A 10,038-nucleotide genomic window follows, 5' to 3' on the forward strand; every position below is an offset into this window, starting at 1 on the left:
ACTAATATACATTTCCTGCCACTAATGTCCACAGTGTCCCTCTCCTTCAGCCTGCCTCTATGGCATCTCTCTCTCCCCCTCTCTCTTCTCTCTTTCCCCCTCTCTCTTCTTTCTTCTTTTTTTTTTTTTTTGGTTTTTGGGCCACACCCTGTGACGCTCAGGGGTTACTCCTGGCTATGCGCTCAGAAGTTGCTCCTGGCTTCTTGGGGGACCATATGGGACGCCGGGGGATCGAACCGCGGTCCGTCCTAGGCTAGCACAGGCAAGGCAGGCACCTTACCTCCAGCGCCACCGCCCGGCCTCTCTCTTCTTTCTTCTTTCTCTCTCTCCCTTTCTCTCTTCTCTCCTCACCCCTCTCTCTCCCCTCTCTCTTCTTTTAGGCACCATGGTTTGCAATATTGTTACTAAAGGGGTATCATGTCTATCACTTTCCCTCCTTTCAGTACTCAGTTCTTGTCCAGAGTGATCCTTTCCAATTCTTAGTGTCATAGTGGCCCTGTCTTTGGAATTATACTTTTTAGCTGCAGTGTTTATCATAACTGTGCTGGAGGTCAAACACCAAGAGACTTCTGAGTCTGGAACTAGCAAACAGCTGGCAGGAACTCCGTGAGTGGGGGGGGGGACACTGAAGATCAAACCTCATGCTTCAGAGTCAGGTGTCTTTGACACTGAACTGTGTGCCTCAGATGCCCCTATGGCAAGTTTTAAAATGACTCAATTGATCTCTTGTCCCAGGGCTTGCAAGATTTTTCTGTTTATTTTTGAATCAGTTTTGGTAGATTGTATCTTTCTAGGAATGTGTCTATTTCTTCTAAGTTATCCAAGTTGTTGGAACCTACTTATTCCTAGTTTTATTTTTGTATGATTGGTGGGAATGTGCCTTTTTTCAGTCTGATCAAGACCTGATAGGTCTTGCTAGAGGCTTGTTAATTTTATTATCTTTTCAAAGAACAAACCTTTGGTTTTACTGATATTTTTCTCTATTGTTTTTCTTCTCTATCTTGTTGAGCTATACTCAAATCTTTATGTTTCCTTCCTTCTGCTCGCTTTGAGTTCAGGTTTCTGATTCATGTTTCTTGTGATGTAAAGTGAGCTGTGGCTTTAAAAATATATATAAACCTACTTTTATATGTATCTGTTATCTAATATTTGCTTAAGATATATTCTTTTTATTCCCTGAATATAAGGAATATATAGAAAATATTTATACAATGTAATATTTTTATTGATATAATATATATTTTCAGTATTTACCTACCTAATTTTATATAGATTTTAATGTGGGAATTTAGACTATTTAGATTTAGGAAGGAAGGGGGATTAGTTTGGATTTGAAGAAGGAAATAGTTTGATAGACATCCTACTAGTGAGTTCAGATTCTAACTTTATATGGATGCCTTTGTCTTTGTGGATACCACTGATTCTAAGAAAAATAAGCTTGTACAATGCGTATGTTAAATGCATTCAACTCCAGGATGCTTTTGTTTTAGCTATGACAATTATTCAAAGAGCTCATACATTTTGAATTTGGAAGGGTAATTTATTGGATGGCCATTGTGAAACATTCCCAAATTTGTCACATGTAGTAACGTTTCAGTCTGAGAAAGCATCGCTGGCATTTGCAAGCATAGCAGAAATTCAGCAAAGTGTTGCCAAGCCACTTATTTGTTTGAATGCCAAGGTTTCCTTCCCGGCATCACATGTAGAATCCTGTTGCCAACAGTTATCCAAATACTCCCACAGTTGTCACAGAATTGTTCAGATACAAGTTCTTTACTCAATGCCCTGTGTTTAATTACCTTTGCTTTGCTTCTATTTTCTTTTCCGTACTTCCATTTGAATTCTTTCCCTTTGAAATTTTACTTGAATAGCTCACATCTGGAGCAGGTAGGTTTTAAATACTGGATTTAAAAATATATAGGAATATCTAAGAGAAAGCAGGAAGATCAGGAAAAATGTCTTTCTTGAATTTATGTTCTTCATATTCCCAATGTTTGGATATTTCTAGGAAAACTGTGTGGTTTGACAACGGAATTAAGGTCAAGTGCGAGGAAATCTAGAGAAGCACACCAAGGCAACATTTGTTGGATCAACTTGTTCTACTCACAGTTATGTGAATTGTGCAGTACAAGGCTTTAAAAGAGAATTTAAGGAGAAAAAAAGTCCAGTTCTTAGGCTATGAGCTTGATTGTTCTGTGATGACACCACGTGAATGCCAGGCCAGGAGTTTCTCTGAATGAAAGAAGAATAGTAGAAAGACTAGTAGTTGTGACCTAGAAGCTCAGCCACAAAGTTAAAGATTAAAAACATATGGGGCTAGAGAGATAGCACAGCAATAGGACAGTTGCTTTGCATGTGGTCAACTGAGGACAGATCTGGGTTCGATTCCCAGCATCCCATATGGTCCCTCAAGACTGCCAAGAGTGATTTCTGAGTGCAAAGCCAGAGTAACCCCTGAGCGCCACCAGATGTGACCCAAAAACAAACAAACAAAATACAAATATGCATAGCTTTTTAACTTTTTAATTTTGTGTTATTTTTTGTTTGCTTGCTTTTTGTTTTTTGTTTGTTTTGGACCACACCCAGTGATGCGCAGGGGATACTCCTGGCTATGTGCTCAGAAATCACTCCTGGCTTGGGGAACCATATGGACTGAGGGGGGATGGAACCACAGTTCATCCTAGGCTAACATGGGCAAGGCAGATGCCTTACTGCTTGTGCAACCACTCTGGCCCCTTATTTAAAACTTTATTATTTTTTATAAAAACTTACTTAAAGAACTGTGATTTATAAAGTTATTCATAATAGGGGTTTTATCCATATAATATTTTGACATCTCCAGTGTCAACTTTCCTCAACCAGTGTCCATGCTCCCTCCCACTCACTCTATGTGTAGCATCTTGACATACTCTAGTGTGTGTATGCCCTTCTCTCATGCTGGTAATATTTGGACCTTTCATCTAAAGTAAACAGTTGTTTTGTCCATGTATTAGTGACTTTGATGATCATCTTAATAACAAGTTATCAATTTTCAAATGCATATACCCTTGATCAAGGAATTCTACTGATCTGAAGAAATACTTATACAATGGCAATGTAGTTATCAGTGATGGTCACAGCAGAAAAGACACTTCAAATATCTCAAGTGTACATCTCACTCTTCGGTACCCAAGGTCCTGCTCTGAGAAGCGTAGAATTGGGTCTAATGTAGATTTGCTCCCTTATACTGTATTTCATGATTTATTCAGTGAGTATAGGGTGGTTTTTGAGTGCTCAGAATTTAAGCTTGTGTTTTTCCCCAGGTTGATCAAGATAATGACAGATCCTGGGGATGTGACTCAATGGTTGACCTTCAGATTTGTTTTTGTTTATGTTTTTGAGCCACATCAGGCAGTGCTCAGGGGTTATTCCTGGCTCTGAACTCAGGAATAACTCCTGGTGGTGCTCAGGGCACCATATGGGATGCTGGGAATCGAACCTGGGTCCGCCACATCTAAGGCAAATGCCCTACCCACTGTACTGTTACTACGGCCCACTCGAATATGAAACCTATTCAATTCCCAGCACCATCTAGTCAAGATATAACCTGTTCAATCCCCTGCACCACCACACATGCTAAGTGCAATCCTGAGCACTGCAACTACATGTCCAAGCCCCACAACTAAGTGTCTACTTTCCCTGATTATTAAAACACCAACAAACCAAACCAAAACAAACATATCAACAAAAGGAAAGGGAGATAAAAAGATTCTGTAGTGTTACACATTTGAAAACTTAAGCAAATAGGAGGTGAAATATATATGTACATATATATGTACACACACATATATATTTATATATATAAGTATCTGGGCTACATCAGTGATGCTCAGGGGTTTCTCCTGACTCTGCACTCAGAAATCACTCCTCTTGGTGCTTTGGGACCATGTAAAATGCTGAGGATCAAACCTGGGTTGGGTACATGCAAGGCAGTCACCCTACCTGCTGTACTATCTTTCTAGGCCTCTGAATACTTAAAATGTTTACTAAACTTTGAAAGGAAGAAGTTGGTTTGCCTCTTGGGTAGGTGGATTAGAACTGTTTGCTTATCTCAGAAGTTCTGGCATTCTCTGCATTCTGTGGTGTTTCCACTGATCACAGACACTACACTAGTGTTCTCTATGATCTTGAGGCAAATACTAATTTTCTGTAACTCACTGTCTTTATTAAATTATGTGAAGGAAAGAGATTATCCTTACTACTCTTTCAACTTGAAAATCTATAAATTACAAGACATCCTGAACTTTAATATGGCATTAACTAATCACTGTTAGAGAAAACAGCAAGCTCACACAATTCACACTTTTTTTAATTAAAAGAAAAAATATTATACATGAGAAATTATATCTGGGTGATCTATGAGAACTGCTAATATTTCCTTGCAATCTAAGAGAGGTCTGACTTTATTTATTATTTGTTAGGGAGCCACATCCAGAAGTGCTCAGGAGTAACTCTTGGATTTGCACTCAGAAATTACTTCTGGCAGGCTCAGGGGACTCTATAGGGTGTCAGAGATTGAACCTAGGTCAGCTATATGCAAAGCAAACACCTTACCTGCTGTACTATCTTGAGATTTATGGTTTTAGGATGTGTGATAGAAGAAGGAGCAGACTATGCTTTGTTGTAACAGAATGTATAGATTTGGTGTACTTTGTATTAAATTGCATTCCATGTCTTTAGAAGTCCACCAACTCTCACACACACATTTACACATGCTTGTCCACATGCTATGGACACCTGAATGGACATTCAGAATTTGGCAGGGTAAATGCTGAACTTAGGGTGCTAGTGAGCCCCAAACTACTGTTAGGGAAGGGGTATGAAATGACCAGTAAAAGGAGGGAGAGAGGGACCGGAGAGATGGCATGGAGGTAGGGCGTTTGCTTTGCATGCAGAAGGATAGTGGTTCGAACCCCGGCATCCCACATGGTCCCCTGAGCTTGCTAGGAGTAACCCCTGAGCGCTGCAGGTTGTGACCCAAAAACAAAACAAAAACAAAAAAAAAAAGGAGGGAGAGATTAGGCTTCCCATGGATCATCTTACACATACTAATTTTCACATGCAATAATTTTGGACACCCCTACACCATTTACATATGCACATATGAAATAATATATGAAGGCATGTGTTATCTGGTCATCCCACAATTACCTCACAACTAATTTATATATACAACCAGATTAGTTGTTCCCACTGGATGACCCTATAGGGTGTAACCAGAGAGCAGAAATAACTAAGGGACAGAGTTATGGTGGCATGATATATAAACCTAGGTCACAGTATAAAAATGATGGGGCTGGTACCTGAGAGATAGCACAGTGGGCAAAGCACTTGCCTTGCACCTGGCTCACCCAGGTTGGATCTGCAAGATCTCTCAAGAACCACTAGGAGTGATTCTTGAGTGTAGAGCTCAGAGTAAACCCTGAGCACCATCCAATGTGACCCCAAAACAAAACAAAACAAAACAAAACAGAGAAGTGGATCTTTGGTTAAGAAGAGGTGCTGTCCAGAATACAGCAATCCTATTTCTTATGACTATTCCAGCCAGCAGAGATATACCACATTGAGCTGATAAATAACAATAGCTATTAAATAAATGTTGTAACACCCAACTTAGTAGTTAGTGTGATAATTTTACATGCCATGGACAGGAACCCAGAGCAGATTGCTACCTGCTATTACAATATCAATATGCTATCCACAAAGAAAGCCATGGGTTGCACCTGTTTCTTTTCTCTCTTCATTTCGAGGCATAGCATGTTTGTCCTCCACAGGTGAGCCCTAAGCTGTGGACCCTTGATATGAGACAATGAACATTATGATGTAGGGAATACAGAATGCACAAGTACTGCTTTAAAGATTTTAGTTCTGAAATTTAGCTTATTTCTTGTGCTACGCTGATCTCCAGTTACAAGGAATATCACTGACGGGGCACCATGGCTTTATTTGCTAAAAGGGCACATATCCTTTCCTTTCATTACTTTCAGCTGGGAACTGCACACTGTGATACTAGGGGTAGGCCTGCTACTGAGACCCCTCACTTGGTAAATTGGTAAATTGGTGCTACTTGGTTGGAATCCTTCACCCATGACTTTGAGGCACATTCACTAGATAGTTCACAAGGTTAACATGTTGGGTTTTTTTGTTTTATTTTGTTTTGTTTTTTGGCACACACACCCAGTGGTGCTCAGGAGTTACTCCTGGCACTGAGCTCCGAAGTTGCTCCTGGCAGACTAGGGGTGGGGGTGTGTACCATATGGGATACTGGGAAATCTAACCAGGTCTGTCTCAGGTTGGCTGTGTGCAAGGCAAATACCCTACTGCTGTGCTATCACTCTGGCCCCAACTGTTTTTTGTTTTTTGATTTTTGTTTTGCTTTTTGGGCCACACCCAGTGATATTCAGGGGTTACTCCTGGCTATGCATTCAGAAATCGCCCCCGACTTGAGGGGACAATATGGGACACCGGGGGTTCAGACCATGTTCCGTTCTAGGTTAGCATGTGCAAGGCAAATGCCCTACCACTTGTGCCACTGTTCCACCTCCCCCTGCCTTTTTAGTGGTTATCACAATTTTATTTTATCTCCCCTCCTTTTCAATCCCCAAAGGAGTCAGTCTACCTGGCTCCATCCTCTTCACTCACAGGTATTTTACAATAATGAAATTCTTGTCAAAAGCTCATTTTTGGGTGACTGTTCCTCAGGGTGTTCTAAAAACATAGTTTTCTAAGTCAGAAAACTATGAATTTGGTATGTTTCACTTGGAGTCAAACGTTTGGGAGAATAAAGATATGTATTTGAGTTATTATCTACCATCATTGAGAACTCTCAAGAATACAAAGGCAATTTTTACTGTGGTGTCACACATTTCTCATGTTCTAGATTTTACTATTGTTTCATTTTCCCCCAATTATTTAAATGTATAATAATTTGAAATCGCAAATTCAAAATTTTAAATTAAAAGAAAAATGTATACTTGAAAAATATAGAGGCATAGACTTTGGAAATGCACTTTTATTTATTTATTCCCACCTGATGGGAACAACCAATCTGGTTGTATATGTAAATGCATTCAGCTTTGAGATCAGTAGAAAAATAATGATGCTCTTGGATTCTTGGTTCAGTAATTTTCTTTCATCCTTAAAGGAAATTCTTTGAGTTTACTCACTGGGTCTATCCTGAATGTCAGTGGGCCCAGCTGGGTAACCTCCTGGGGTTTCCACAAAGCTGAGACATAGAGAAGAGACTTTAAAGGGCCAGAACACAGCATTCACTTCATTTTCTTCACATCACAGAAGCAAGGGTGGGGTTGACAGCATAGATTCTGAAATAAAGTTGCAGAATTTCCCCCCGCCCCCATCTTACAGCTACAGCCATAGATGTGCAAAGTAAGCAAACCCAGTAGAAAACTACAAAGGCTATTCCTCTCATTTTTACCTTAAACATTATCTAAATTAAGTTGAAACGACAGTCCAGTTGAAATGATGTTCCACTCAGTAGTGAATGTGGACATTTTATCAGACTTGCTCCTTGAGGACCTTTTGAGAATTATCTACAAGTATAGGACATTGCATCCTTAAAAGCTCAGTATTATGTTAACTTGAGGTACACTGAAGGTTTTTTTCGGAACAAAAATTTTGATTGGGAACTGTGAAAAAAATAAAACCCACAACTGTATTATGAACAATAACCATATGGATATTGGTATTTAAATAAAGTAATTAAAAATTTAAAAAAATGATTGGGAGAGGACAGTGCCAAACTGAAAGGGACTAGGAGCTGTATACCACTAGGAATTGGAAAGAGATTTAGTGAAAGTGGGGGAAACAAAGTGATGGGTTTATTTTTGGGGCCACAGCTAGAGATATTTGGGGGCTACTCTTGGATTTGTGCTCAAAATTGCTCCTGGTGGTGCCTGAATGGAACCCAGGCATCCTGCATTCATCCCATTGAGCTCTTTTCAACCTTCTCACTGTTTTGTCTCACTTAAGTGATCCCTTCTCAAATGACTAATTGCATGATGCTAATTTTCCTGATTCTATCATTCCAACTCTGCAATATCTGACATTCATCTGTAAAGAAAGCTTCCTCTCCAAACTCCATTGCCATATATTTTTGGGTATCAAAAATGGGTATAGGTTCATAGATTTATATTTATTCTTTATTATTATGTTGCAGGAGCAGTGTGACAGCAGTGACACCCACGGTTGCCAGGTTCTTCAAGCTTTTCAAGGACAAACATATTGAGTAATAAAGATGCAGACTCAGAAAATAGAGTTTTTAGAAAAAGAGGAGGAAGAAAAGAGAAACTCCTCAATCTGGAAGGAACTTAGTATAGGACTAAGTTAAGTGTGACTCATTTTGTGGGAGTTTTGTAGGAAGATGTGGGCTTTGTGCTACTTATTAATTAGTTTATCAGAGATGCATTATTAATTTGTACATTAAATATATTGTTCAATTATCATTCATTAATTTTAATTAATACTTTAAATTAATTTTAATAAATCAATTTAAACAAACAAATAATTTAAGTAGATGTGTTATTAAATAAACAATTATTATTAATAATCATTGATTATTAATTGTATGACTGTTAATTAAAATTATTAATTTCCTTTTCTATTGCTAAGATGGATCATCTTGCATTCTCACTTAAGCTGGTGGGAATTTGTTGTTTTTTTTTTTTTTTGTACGACCTTTTAGATTCTATATTTTATCATTACTCAGGTATTGCCCCACATTTTCTCTTATTTGTTACTGAGTCTAAGGTCTCAGATAAAATTTATTGACTTGGAAAAATGTTAACTATCCAATCTCAGAAAGAGTCTAGAATTTACAGGAATGTCTAAAACATCAGCAGTAAGGGGAACTGAAGCTTCCTCCTTCAATTATTCTTTCTATTTAAACTGTTGTAAAATTGTACATTTTGTGCCCTTTAAAAATGAACCTGTATCTTTTGATACAGGCCTGAGATATAGCACAGCGGGTAGGGCATTTGCTTTGTACTCGACTGACATGGGTTTGATCCTCGGCATCCTGTATGGTCCTCTGAACAAGCCACGAGTAATTTCTGAGTGCACAGCCAGGAATAACCCTGAGAGCCCTGGACATGGCCCAAAAAACAAAAAAGCAAAAAATAAAAACGGACCCGTATCTTTTGAACATGTTTCTGTTTTTGTGTATTTCCCTACTTTCAGTAAAATTTGCTAACATTAACTAAAATATTTAGGATCTTAGATATTTATGGGGGACTAATTCTTTTTTTTTAATCTGGAAGAGAGAAATTAAGATGTAGGAAGCTAATATTTGGGGAGAAGGTTGATGAAGACAAGAAAGGAAATTTTAGAGTAAGGAAATATTTTGTGGGGAAATTTTGGCTAAAGTTCTTTCATCTTGGTTATATCTCCCAATCTGTCCAAATATTAATTTCTTCTCCTAGGGAAAAAAAAGAATATTATGTCAATCACACATGTAGCTTGTGCCAGTTAAAAATAAAAAACCTGACCCTATGCTTGGCATATGTTCAATATTTATCGATCATAATCATTTATTCACATTCATTTGACAAAATAAATCTCCGTGATTCTTCTAACTCGCAATTACTGCCCTCAGGCTATTTATGATTTCAATCTGTATAAATTTATGGTCACAGACTGAGGGGCAACTAAATGAGGATAAATGGGAACAGATGCTAAAAGATGGGTGACACAAAGCTTTCAAAGGGATTATTATATGCAAATTGGGGGAACAAAAGATTCACACATCTGTGTCCCATGTATATGAATCACAATGTGTCAGTGTATTCCGTGACTTGAGTGAAGATTTTTTTAAATGGAAGGTAGATTGTTAACACGTAGTTAAAATATAATTCACAGGGGAGTTTCGGTGCCTCTTGCATCCTTGCATCCTTTCCTTTTAAATAGAAGACGCTGCCCCGGTTCCACTTGAACCTTAGCCTGCACCGCCACCTTGTGGTAGTTCGTAGTATTGCAAGTCAAGGA

Source organism: Suncus etruscus, chromosome 13 (assembly GCF_024139225.1).
Source record: "Suncus etruscus isolate mSunEtr1 chromosome 13, mSunEtr1.pri.cur, whole genome shotgun sequence".
NCBI classification, from domain to species: Eukaryota; Metazoa; Chordata; class Mammalia; order Eulipotyphla; family Soricidae; genus Suncus; species Suncus etruscus.